Source organism: Arachis ipaensis, chromosome B05, assembly GCF_000816755.2.
Source record: "Arachis ipaensis cultivar K30076 chromosome B05, Araip1.1, whole genome shotgun sequence".
In the NCBI taxonomy this organism is placed as follows: Eukaryota; Viridiplantae; Streptophyta; class Magnoliopsida; order Fabales; family Fabaceae; genus Arachis; species Arachis ipaensis.
The window spans coordinates 15,869,111-15,882,842 of record NC_029789.2 but is presented as its reverse complement, the minus strand read 5'-3'; the positions used below and the strand labels follow the sequence as shown (position 1 = coordinate 15,882,842).

At 33.3% G+C, this 13,732-nt stretch overlaps 1 long non-coding RNA gene across 2 annotated transcripts; it reads right to left on the bottom strand.

Moving 5' to 3' along the window:
* Positions 3,964-9,438, bottom strand: LOC110271789. 2 transcript variants are annotated; one of them, XR_002362481.1, is made up of 4 exons: positions 9,034-9,438; positions 7,867-7,952; positions 4,256-4,495; positions 3,964-4,163 (listed from the first exon to the last, which is right to left on the bottom strand). It is a non-coding gene; the product is annotated as an uncharacterized LOC110271789 (long non-coding RNA). The 2 variants fall into 2 exon arrangements; XR_002362480.1 differs by lacking the exons at positions 3,964-4,163; positions 4,256-4,495 and adding an exon at positions 7,225-7,761 and having other exon boundaries at positions 9,034-9,435.

Sequence of the window (13,732 nt, the reverse complement as noted above, 5' to 3'; positions counted from 1 at the left end):
AGAGTTTGATCCTCCACCATATGATCTACTTGAACATTATCTTCATGATGTGGAATATCAGTAATAGATTGTTCTACATTGACCCTATCTGTATGGACATTGTATTGAACAATCACTCTTGTACATGGAGAGGTTTGACAAACATTATCATTCTCAACAACTTTAAGAGGATGATTTCTCCCACTTTCCACATCATGCTCTAAAAACCTTGTATTTCTAGATTCAACTATTTTACTTGAATGGGAGGGACAATAAAATCTATAATCCTTAGACTTTCTGCATAGCCGATAAAATAGGCAATTATCGTCCTTGGGTCCAACTTCCTTTCTTGTGGATTATAAACCCGAACTTCAACAGGACAACCCCAAATGCGTATGTGATTCAAACTAGGTTTTCAACCTTTCCATAGCTCAAATGGCATTTTAGAAACTGTCTTTGTTGGAATTCTATTTAATATATACGTGGCTGTCTTAAGGGCTTCACTCCACAAGGATAAAGGAAGATTGGAGTTGCTAAGCATACTCCTCACCATATCCAGCAAAGTCCTATTTCTTCTTTCAGCTACACCATTTTGATCTGGTGTGTCGGGCATAGTGTATTGTGCCACAATACCATGCTTTTGAAGATACTTTGCAAATGGACCGGGTGCTTGTCCACTTCCAATATATCTCCCGTAGATTCTCCACCTCTATCTGATCTCACGATCTTAATTTGCTTTCTGCATTATTTCTCTACTTCAGTTTTATAAACTTTAAAAGTGTCCAATTTCTCATATTTATTATGAAGCATATAGAGATACATATATCGTGAATAATCATCAATAAAGGAGATGAAGTATTTCTGACCACTTAACGACATATCAAGACAACATATGTCAGTGTGAATTATTTCTAATATGTCAGAACTCCTCTTAGCACCTTTTTAAGACTTTTTGGTTTGCTTTCCCTTAATGCAATCCACACAAGTATCAAAATCAGTAAATTCTAGAGGTTCAAGATACTAATTTCTTCATTCTCTCAATGGAGATGTGTCCCAACCTTTGGTACCACAACATGGAGGATTTTTCATTCATACCATTAACATGCATAACCATAAGACCAGATGGAACTTTATTAGCTAAATAGACTTTAAATAAATCACCAATTAAAGTACCACGTCCAATAATATTAGAATTTTTAATAATGTCAACAAAATCATCATAAAAATTTATACATAATCCTTGTTTTACAAGCTTAGATAAAGAAATTAAATTTTTAGAAAAATCTGGAATATAAAAGATTTTTTCTAAATCTAAAATACAACCAGTATTTAATATAAGCCTAAATATTCCAACAGCTTCCACATGTGAATGCATCCGATTGCCCATATAGATACTTAGTTCACTTCCTATCGGTTTCCTTTTCCTTATGAAACCCTGCATGGTATTTGAAATATGAATTTCAGCACCAGAATCAATCCACCAAGTGTTATGACATATTTCAACAAAATTATATTCAAAACACACTAAAGGGATAAGATCATAAAGGTTAGTACCTTTCTTTTCAAGACAAACTTTAAATTTTGGGCACTCCTTCTTCATGTTTTCTTTCTTTTTACAAAAGAAATACCGTGCACTTTCTTTCTTCATAGGATGGGATGAAATACCCTTTCCTTTCTTCTTATGAGCTTGCTTTTTACCACCCTCATTTGTCACTAATAGTGCACTTTCACCAAATTTCTAAATTAGCCTTCCTTCCTCTTGCACACACATCACCAGTAATTCGTTAATGGACCATTTTTTCTTATGTGTGTTATAAGAAATCTTAAATGGTCCATACTAGGCAGGACGAGAAAAAACCATTGACGTATATTGAAAAACTGTTTCCTAAACTTTAGGCAATGCTTTGGCAATAGTTTTTGACCTGTGGTATATGCAGCCGTTGCTAATGCTCAAAGGCAACGGTTTTTTGCCTAAGGCAATGGTAACCAAAAAACCGTTGCCAAAGTTACTGGTATAGGCAACGGTTTTGAAAACAAATTTTGAACAATGGTTTCAAACCGTTACTCAAGAAACAACGGTTTTAAACCGTTCTTTTTCATGATACAACGGTTTAAAATCATACCTGGATAGGCAACGGTTTTAAACTATAGTAGTTTCGTTATCCACAATAGCAACGATTTTAAAGCATTACCGTTGGTGTCGTTTTTTGGTAACGGTTTTTGTACCATTGCCAATTTATAGTTGTCTAAGACAACGGTTTAAAAGCGTTACCATTGGTTTTTTTGGCAACGGTTTTAAAACCATTGCCATTTTATAGTCATCTAAGATAACGGTTTTAAAGCGTTACCGTTGGTGTCGTTTTTTGGCAACGGTTTTAACACTGTTGTCCTTTGTAACTTTTGACAACGGTTTTTCGTAATATATAATTCTTTATTTACAATAGTAGTTTTCTCGTGAATGAAATTAATTTCATTTTTTTAAATTATTTAGAGTCAATAAATAATCTAAACTATTTGAATAAAGTCACTAAAGAAAAATAATTGAACATTTTTCATCAAATTTGACTTATAAAAATTGTTGTAAGATCCACAATCACATTCAAAATACCACAATACTATCATGACAACCTCGAACTATATCATCTAATGTTGCAAAAAATATAACAAAGAAGAGTTGAAATAGTTAAGTAGCAAATAGATTTATCATCATGTTCGATCCACAAGTTCATGACTTTTACTCTGTAACACTTGCTCTTAAAAATTTGACCTTAATCAAGTTCGATTTCCCCTTCAACATAGTTTTCCTATAAAAAAAGAAAAAAAATATAAAACTACACATCTTTAATACTAATAATGTCTACTAAAAATGTTTGAGAGAGAGAGGAGAAACATATATATCATAACATTCTTCTATTTAGATACACAAAACAATTGAATCAACATCAACATAATCAATCATTATTTAAGATATGATAACAATATAGAAACTTTAACAATAAATAATATCTTCTCATGCGCATCATTGTTCGGATTGCCTAAAGTGCTTCCTAGTTGAGCAGCTAACATATCAAGGTCCACTCCTGAACTTTTTTGCTACAGCATCATCTTAACAAGCGATGTTAGTTCAACTACTTCTTTTTGCATCACATCAACTTTACCCTCTAATGATGCTTTCTCAGCTGCATGTTGCTACTTAAGGGTGGCAATTTCTTCATTTTTCTTCAACAAAGCTAGTGTGGTAACTCTTCCGTGACATCGCACTCTCCCTGCCTTCTCTTTCCCAAATATGGATTGAAAATCTCTAATTGCTGATTCTTTAGACTTTTTATTCTCAGCTTGCAGATGTACCTATATTAATGTGAAGAAAAATAATAATAAAAAAAGAGTAACTACACACTTGGACTTAAAAAATATATCATTTGACAACGTCAAAACAAATAATAGCAATTAAGAATAGTATCAGCATTGTTTAACTCAACTGCAAGCATAAAGGTAACCACAAATGATGGACAAATTACCAAGACACAAGAAATTCGTAACCTATTTTAATCAAATTAACTCCCAATACTTACAATAACATCCAAAGTGTCTTCATCCAATGATTTTTCCTTTGTGCTTTGGCGAGTCTCAACAAACATTGATGCTTGAGTATGTGGTTCATTATTTTCCTTAGAAGTAGCCTATAAGTCCAGTTCAACAAGCATTTATATAGAGTTAAAAATGCACGTATTCTTGCACCCCACATACACATACAAATGCACAAAGAATAAAAAATTGTACCAATCTTGCACGTATTCTTGCAAAATTTATTGGTCCCTTTCGATGGCTAAATTTCTGTTGTGCCCTATTTTTCTTATTCTGTGCAGACATTTTCTACATAGCAAGAGACAAGTATTATCAAAAAATTATCATATTTCACTCATAAATGTATATAACTCATAATTGCATAAACAGACTGCAATAAGTTGCACATGTCTTACCTTAACTTTCTCAGTTCTCCAATAAGCAATCAACTTGCGAAAATGACTCTCAGGTATGCTTTTAGGACGATTTTTCAGCATTTCATTAACACATTTGTATGGCAGAAAATGATTTTGCTTGATTGTGGTCTTATACCGTCTCCAGTTGTCATTGATACGAGCAAGGACTATCCTCTTTCCTTCAGTTGGAATAATGAACTTAGCCTATAAAACACAAATATTATTTACTAGTAAGAATAAAATACATGTGTACATTTTCAAATAGTTTCTAAAAGAAATAATAATAATATTCTCACTTGAACATATTCCCAAATGGTTTCTTTATCTTTAGTCCCCTTCCAATTTGTGTAAATTAATGGACAAAAATCTGAATTCCTTGCCACTGTGTCCAAAAATTTGCTCAAGTTGTTTACAGCTTCATCAGTAGGACCAATTGCCTCTCCTTCAATATCTAGAGTAATTTCTTCTCTATCTTCCAACTGTCTTGCATGAATCTTCAAGCATTGTGTAGGTCCTCGTATTTTCTTCACTGTTGTCTCTATACAAAGATACTAATTATATTCTATCCCTCTTATTGATTTATAAGATATTTAATTGAAAAAAAAACTAAAGCAACAAATTACCAAATTCAATTCACAAATTGGAGTTCAATTAACACACAAATTTTTAGAAATTTCGGCAACATTATGGCAGTAAATAGGACGTTTCTGAATTTAAACAAACAGCAAAATCAACCCATATAAACTCACTAAAATCAAATCAGCACTAATAAAATAGCTCAGAATAAGGCCATCAGCATCATTGCTCAATCAAAACAAGGCATGAAATCAGCCATTAACAAGGATAAAGCAGCACTAAACAGCAACATCAACCCATATGAACTCACTAAAATCAAATCAGCACTAATAAAACAGCTCAGAATAAGGCCATCATCATCATTGCTCAATCAAAACAAGGCATAAATCAGCCATTGACAAGGATAAAGCAGCACTAAACAGCAAAATCAACCCATATGAACTCACTAAAGTAAGTAAAAAGTGAGTCAGTTAAATTTGCTAATACAGAATTGGTAGTTGGAAAATATATAAAAAAAAATACCTAATGTAGTCTTTAACTTTATCACAATTGAATAAGATGTACCGATGAGCTTGTATTTTTGAGTTGGTATCTAGAGAAAAAGGTTGCCCTTTCCTCTTTCCACCAACTGGTCTCCCCAAGCACGCAAAATAGCTATCATGACATACTTCAGTTTCACTGCAATTATCATAATTTTGTGTCCTCCTACTCAGCCTTGTATCCACATCAGGACTTAAATACATTGAGCAAAATGTCAAGCTTTCCTCGGCTAAATATCCTTCAGCAATTGAACCTTCGGGGTGGCTCTTATTGTGAACATAGGACTTTAACCTACACAGATATCTCTCGATGGGGTACATCCACCTAAATTGAACTGGGCCACCCAACCTCAACTCGTTTACCAGATGAATAGGCAAATGTACCATTATATCAAAGAAACTAGGAGGAAATATTCTTTCCAATTGGCACAAAATTTCTCTAATATCTACTTCCAAATGATCTATTGTATCATTTTCAACAACTTTTTGGCACAAGGAACGAAAGAATGAACCTAGATAAATTAAAGGGCCAGCTACTTGATTCTGCATTGTGCATTTTATAGCTACTTGCAACAAATAATGCAACATAAAATGAGCATCATGACTTTTGTAGCTTGATATCTTTTTCTCAGCAACATGAACACATCGAGAAATATTTGAGGCACTACCAGATGGCAATTTTACTGACTTCAAGATTTCACAAAAAAAAATGGTTTTTTCTTGAGTAGTAAGGTTAAAACAAGCCTTAGCAATTTTCGCTTTATTGCCACCATCTATCTCCTTTGGTTGTAGTTTTTTTCTTATGCCCATATCTTTGAGATCGTAACGAGCATTTGCATGATCTTTGTACTTTCCTGGAATGTCTAATAAAGTTCCAATTATGTTATCACATACGTTTTTCTTGATGTGCATAACATCAAGACAATGGCATAATATATTTTGCTTCCAATATGGCAACTCAAAGAAAATGGACATTTTCTTCCATGGACCATCAATTTTATTTTTTTGCTTCTTTCCAAATACATTGTCAAAATCTTTCAAATCTTCAAAAATTTGTTCCCCATCTAATAAAGCTGGTGAAGACCTTAATTCAACATCACCATGAAAGATCTTTTATCCATCCTATATGGATGATCCATAGCCAAAAATTTACGGTGATCCATGTAGCACATCTTTCGGCTATGTTTTAAATAACAGGAGGAGGTGTCATAATTACAGCAAGGACATGCTAACTTTCCCTTTGTGCTCCAACCAGATAACATAGCATAAGCTGGAAAGTCACTTATGGTCTATAAAAGTGCTGCATGTAGTTGAAAAGTTTTATTCTTTGAAGCATCATATGTTTCCACTCCAACTTCCCATAAAACCTGCAACTCTTCAATTAATGGCTGAAGATACACATCAATGCTTTTTCCAGGCGAACATGGTCCAGGGATGAGCAAGGACATCATGACATACTCTGGTTTCATGCAACACCATGGAGGAAGATTGTATGCAACCAAAACTACCGGCCATGTACTATGGGAGATGCTCAAGGTTCTAAATGGATTAAATCCATCACTAGCTAGCCCTAATCTTATGTTACGAGATTCTTTAGCAAAATCGGGATGAAGCCTGTCAAAGTCTTTCCATGATTGGCCATCAGCTGGGTGTCTTAACTTTCCATCCTTTGAACGATGTTCATCGTGCCACCTTAATGATTCAGCTGTTTTTGAACAAAGGAATAGCTTCTTAAGCCTTGGAATCAAGGGAAAATGCCTCAAAACCTTCGCAGGCATAGATTTTTTCTTCAACTTATCAACTTCTGTATCTACCTCAACATTTTCTATGTACCTGGAAGCTCCGCAAATTGGATAAAATTCATCATCTTTATATGTATCCCGGAACAGAACACAATCATTGGGACAAGAATGAATTTTATTATAACCAAGTCCTAAATCTTTTACCATTGCCTTGATTTTATTGAAAGAATCAGGAATATTCAAATGAGGAATCGCTTCTTTCAGTAACTCAAGTAGAGCAGTAAAGGATGCGTTGCTCCAACCATTAAGAGTCTTCAACAAATACAATCGGATAACGAATGATAATGTCGAAAATTTTTTACAGCCAGGATATAACTCTTGTTTTCCTTCTTTAAGAAAGTTATAAAACTTTTTTGCATCTTCATTTGGCCCATCACCATCTTTATCTCATTCAAGCACATGCCGAAACGTCCCGTTTAGCAGCCCAGGAATATCGTCGACAAATCCTTCATGGACTTCAACCTCATCGGAATCACTATCCATGTGACTTATCCTTTCGCCGTGATGAACCCACACAGTGTAACCTTTTTGAAATCCCTTACTTATTAAATGATCATAAACTTCATCCCTTCGCCCCCAACTAAAGTTATTACATATAGAACAAGGCCAAAGAATTTCTTGTCCTTGTGGTCTACCTTTAGAAAAGGCAAAATCCAAAAATGAATTAACACCATGTTGGTAACCCTCAGTATGTCTTGGTAAACTAGTCCACCCTTTGTCCATTACTTTGTCAACTAAAATAAAAGACACAGACATATGTTTTAGACTAACTATAAGTGATTTTTTTTCAATCAAGAGCTTATTGCTTCTAAAGGATTTCTAGAAATCAACCACACATGTTCAAAAGAGAACATCTCAACCAATCATGAGACTAACAATTTGTATCTAACAAATTATGCAAAGAAGCTTCAGCAATCAATTAATCACTAAATATTCTTAACAATTAAATGTTCAAACAAATTTAAAAAGATAATATATTAAAAGATTCACCTGTAGTGTAGCTCAATGTCTAGGGTAGTCGCAGCTACAGAGAGACCCGCTATTTGATTCCCTTTTTCTGGTTTTAAAGAGACAAACTACAATGACAACAAAGAATAAAAATATAAGTAATTCATAACCAGATTTTTTAACAAAAAAATTAACTTTTAAAACCATTTTTTAGAAATCTTATTTTCAAAAGTGATATATAACTAAAAAATCAAACAGTACCCAACTAGCCAAAATTGGGTTAATAAATTAAAACAAAAAACCATAGCTAAGCTGCTAAGCATATCTCTATAATTTAATAGCACAATGAATCAAAGAAGAAAAAGAAAATACTTCAACTGCATTGCATGCATATAGCAGATGGTGGCACAACAGAGGTGTCATTACCCATAGATTTTATATGCAAACCTACTAAACAGCCATTGGATAGAGATAAACAAAGATGCAAAACATAAACATAAACAATAGAATTATCAAAATCCAGTCTTTTAAAAAAAACAAGACTTTTTAGCTCCCACCCAAACAATACAGATCACAGGATGTGTTAAAAATTGCAACTGCCCAATATTATATAAATTTGCTTGTATTGCTACCCGAACAGGGTCACAACCACACACTGGTTGGCAATAGAGTTGCCTCAGTTATCCCAAAAGAAATTTTATGTACTAAAAAATGGATATGCAGTTAAGCACAATAGAAAGAAGGAAACTATTACTAATAGTTTAGATTTGTTTTTAATAAGTAATTTGAGTAATCAACCACTTAACTGTATTCATGGAATTGATTCAGATTACTCTAATAAGATTTTCTCACTATTGAGTTCGTTAAAAATTCTGCTTCTTTTATGTAAGAGTAGTAGAAAAACCTGTTAGAACCAACTGAACCAATCTCATGAACACGATTAAGCTATTGAATATTTCAATTAATTAAAAACAAATTTAAAGTAACATCCTCCTGTACACAGAAACTCAGAACAACATTCAAACCAGAACAGAAACTCAGTCAACATTCAACACCTTTCTTTCTCATGTTCATAAACATCACCACTTTCAGAGAATACCCAACAACCAATCAAGCCCTAACTAAGCAACAGAAAATACCCAACAGCCAATCAAGCCCTAACTAAGCAACAAAAAATCAGAGAAGAAGAACACTTATACAGATGACAACCCACAAACGGCCGATGCAGTAAAGCAGCAGCAGCAAAGCAGAAGCAGCAAAGCACAACCCAGTGAAGCAGAAGCAGCGAGGCAGAACAGGGGAGAAGCAGCGAAGAAGAAGACGCAAGGACGCAGCGGAGAATGGAGAAGCACTGAAGCCGCAGAGAGGGGAGAAGCAGCGACGCCGCAGAGAGGAGAGACTCAGCGACGCCGGGAAGGAGGAGGCAGCGACGATTTTGGGAAGGATGCAGCGACGATGATGGCGCGACGATGGTGAGTTTCGATTTAGGGCTTCCTGGTGACTTGCGATGATGGTGCGATTTGGGGCTTCCTAGTGAACGGCGGTTCGATGACGTCTCTAATTCTGAAGGCGTGGGTTAGGGCGGTGGAGGAAGGAAGAGTAGCGTTCAAAGAGAAGAGGAAGTAGAACGCGCGTCTGTTCTAATCTGCTTTCTTATTTTAATTTTATTTTTTTATATTAATATTTGTTATATATTTATTTTAATTATTCTAATATTTGTTATATATTAACAATAGATGCAACGCACAGGAATCAGATTCACGATTTTTCTTAATTCCCTTCAAATAAAGGGTTCCTGCAGTGATTTTTTAAGCCATTTGAAATTTTGCATTCCCGATTAATCGAATGTAAATTTAAAAAAAAATTAATAAATGGATGCATCAAAAGTCATGTAACCTTATACTTTATACTTTTCAAGGTTATTTTCAATTTGCAAGGCAAATGACATATCAGTCATTATAATTTCATATAATTATATAAATTTAAACTATTTTTTCTATAAATACTGAATTTATAAAATACTCAAAAATTATTATTATAAATTATAAAAAATATTATATTTTGAAAACATTGTTTAATTTGTATAATTATTTAAATAATATTAGAAAATAGTTGTTTCATAAACAATTGTTGTAATGGTTGTAAAACCGTTCTTTAAAATAGTCAAAGAGAACGATTTTATTTTGTTACTATAGCATAATGAAAAAATGAACTTCAACCGCAACACTGTAAAAATCGTTGTCTAAGACCATCTAATAGAACGGTTTTAAAGTGTAGCATTTCAGCAACAGTTTTAATGCGTTTTCTTTGTACAATTCTTTAAACAACAAAAAAAAAACCGTTGCTTAAAAATAATTCATGGTAACTGTAACGACCCAATTTTCAATATGTCTAGATCATACCAGAAACTGAGCGCTACCAATTTGTCTTCCTAATTATTATCTATTATTTATCATATGAGCCTGATTCGTTGTTAAAAACGTAGTTAATTGGCGGGTAATCAGCTTTCATCTTATCTTCCAGTTCCCAAGTGTGCTCTTCCTCTCCTCTTGGTTCCCATGCTACTTTGACTAAGCGAACAGTCTTGCCTTTTAGCTGCTTATCACTTCTTTCTACGATCTGAACCGGTGATGCTTGATATGTCAAATCATTTCATAACTGTACTGTCTCTGGTTGTAAAACGTGACTCTTGTCGGGAATATATTTCTTAAGTTGCGAGACGTGAAAAACATCATGAAGGTTTGATAAATAAGGAGGAAGGACTATTTGATAAACTACTAGACCGACTCTTTTAAGTATTTGGAAAGGTTCTATGTATCGTGGGTTAAGCTTTTTAGTCTTAAGGGCTCTACCTATTCCAGTAATCGAAGTTACTTTCAGAAAGACATGATTTCCCTTACTAAACTCTAAGGGTCTACGTCTATTATCGGCATAGCTCTTTTGACGGCCTTGTGCTGTCTGGATCTTCCGACGAATCTCCTTTATCTTCTCAGTAGTTTCTTACACTAAGTTTGGACCTAAGACACTAGCTTCTCCATCGTCATTTCAACACAATGGTGTCCGACATCTTCTTCCATAGAGAGCTTCATATGGTGCCATCCCGATACTTTATTGGAAACTGTTGTTGTAGACGAATTTGACCAAAAGCAAATACTTATCCCAGCTGCTTTGGTTGTCTATCATACATGATCGTAACATGTCTTCTAACGTCTGAATTGTCTGCTTTGATTGTCCGTCTATTTGAGGATGGTATGCTATACTCATGTGCAATTCTGTTTCCAACGCTTTCTGAAAAACTCCCCAAAATCTAGTAGTAAACCTCGAAACTTGATCTGAGACAATTTACGAAGGTATCCCATGTAGTCGTACGTTTTCTTGAATATATATTCGTTCCAGCCTTTCTAAAGTATAGTCAACTCGAATCAAAAGGAAGTGCGCTGACTTTGTCAACCTGTCCACAATTACCCAGATGGTATCGTGTCCTGTTGTTGGGTTCTGGCTTAAGGATGACATAATGATAATGAGGATTGAGATTCTTGATGATATAGCAGAGGTGTTCCCTTTACTGATCTTCCGGAGAAATCCGTACTTTCAGAAAAGATCTCATGTACTCGAAAATCAGGGTTGTTACAGTAACGGTTATAAAACCGTTCTTTAAAATAGTCAAAGAGAACGGTTTTAATTTGTTGCTATAAAATAATGACAAATTGAATTCAACAATAACACCACAAAAAACCGTTGTCTAAAACTATCTAAGAGAACGGTTTTAAGGCGTTGCAAAATTTGGCGTTGCTAAAGACCATATTTGTTGTAGTGTAAGATGCACCAGAAATGAGTCAGAGATCTCAACCTCTAAAACTTTCAGTTGTGCTGCAATGTCTCTCAACCTCATGATGTGTTCACACACACCTCTTACGCTAGTAAGACTCATGGATGACAATTGTGCCATTAGGGTACTTGCAAGTGCCTTATTAGAAGACTCAAACTGTTCATCAATAGCCTTTATGTAATCCTTGACATTCCTACAATCAGGAATTGAACCTCGGATACTAGATGAGATATGAGACTTAATGAACATCATACTTAAACGGTTGGATTTCTCCCACCGTTCGTATAATGCTACCTCGGCTTGAGAACTAGCATCCGTAGGTGCCGGAGGCTCTTCCTTACGAAGAGCATAGTCAAGGTCTGCACACCCTAAGTGAAAGAGAATCTTATCTTTCTATTCTTTATAGTTGTCACTACTTAACAAATGAACTTCAGATACAGTTTCAGATATCATTACTGCTGCAAATAATAAATCATGCTAACATTACTCAACTTTAAATATGCACATCAAAATCTATAATATATGATAATACATGCCAATGCAAGTCATATCAAAATAAATATGAATCATAGTGTCATTAAAATCTACCTGTGAGCAAAAATTTTAACACACATAATATTCACTATATTAACTAAAGTATTGAAACTAGAAAATAAAATACTACTTCTTAATACCTGTAGGCTAATTAAGAAGTAAGAAATATTTTCTATTTCAATCTAATTATATGTAAATAACATAATAAATTTCTATGGGTAAGTTTATTATATAATTTACAACAATTACAAATATATCATATTAATATTTATGTGATTTCTTTAAATATAATTATTATCAAGAATGTTGTGGCTACTCTTCAATAAATCATATATTAATCACAATATGATATGCAGCGGAAGAATTTATATTGCATGCAAATATAATCATTAAATAAATAAATTCAATAACATATATATATATATATACACACGTTCTTCTTCACTTTTTCGTTTCCCATTTCTTTTTTTTTTTTAAATTGAGAAAACCTAGCGGAATCATGAAAATCATGCTATTATGAAGAATAATTACGACACAAATTTGAAGAATTCTTTTTGAGAGTATTTTCTATTATTCCCTCTTTTTATGGTGCGTCAATTTCAATTTCAATGATTTTTCTTACTTATTCCAAAATTCATACTATACATTTTTCTTTTGAAAACAATTAATCAAAATAATATACAGTAATTAAATTTTGAAATGGCAAGGCAGAGACAATTTTGCCCTAATACCACAATTAGATATTTTATAAAACTAGTAATTTGCGTACCTCTAGTCATTGCCAATAAATTCTTTGATTTAATTTAAAATTTCCAATTCTTGAATCACAAAGTCAGATGGAATCAAGTGTGTTTGTTTATTATTATGTGTTCAGAATTTGAGACCCAAACTTTATAAAGTTTATGAACAGTCGTGTTCTTTCCATCAAAGAACATACCAACTGCCAATATAATTAATTAATAATCGCAACACCACCCAAACTAATTTCTATATTATCAAATTAGACCACAATTAAAATATTCAACCATAATTTGATAATTTTTCTTCACGTAGATTTCATGACACTATTTTTTTTTTTTTTTTTTACTTAACTCTAAACCTTAGACTTCAACAAACCTTAAATCCTAATTGCCTCTGCTCAACCCTAAACTCTATTTGACTTCAACAAATCCAAAGCCCTAATTACACATTGATATTGCTAAACCCTAAATCTTAGTTAACATCACTAAATCCTACATTACCTCACTACATTCTATACAGTAGTTGACCTCAGTAAATTAAACCATAGTAAACATTCCTAAATTCTTCTTCAATAATAAACTCTAAATCCTTGATTAAGGTTTTTACATTGGATCTTATCACATTCTACAACATACTATAATTGCTTTATAGCCAAATTAAAAATACATAATAAATTAGCCAATTTCTTTTTTGGCAAACTGAAACTTAGTCTTCTAAAACACATACAGGTCAAATTATTATTATCTTTCTTACTTATTATTTTCTTTTTACAAAAATAAAATTCTATTTTAAATTTAACGTTTG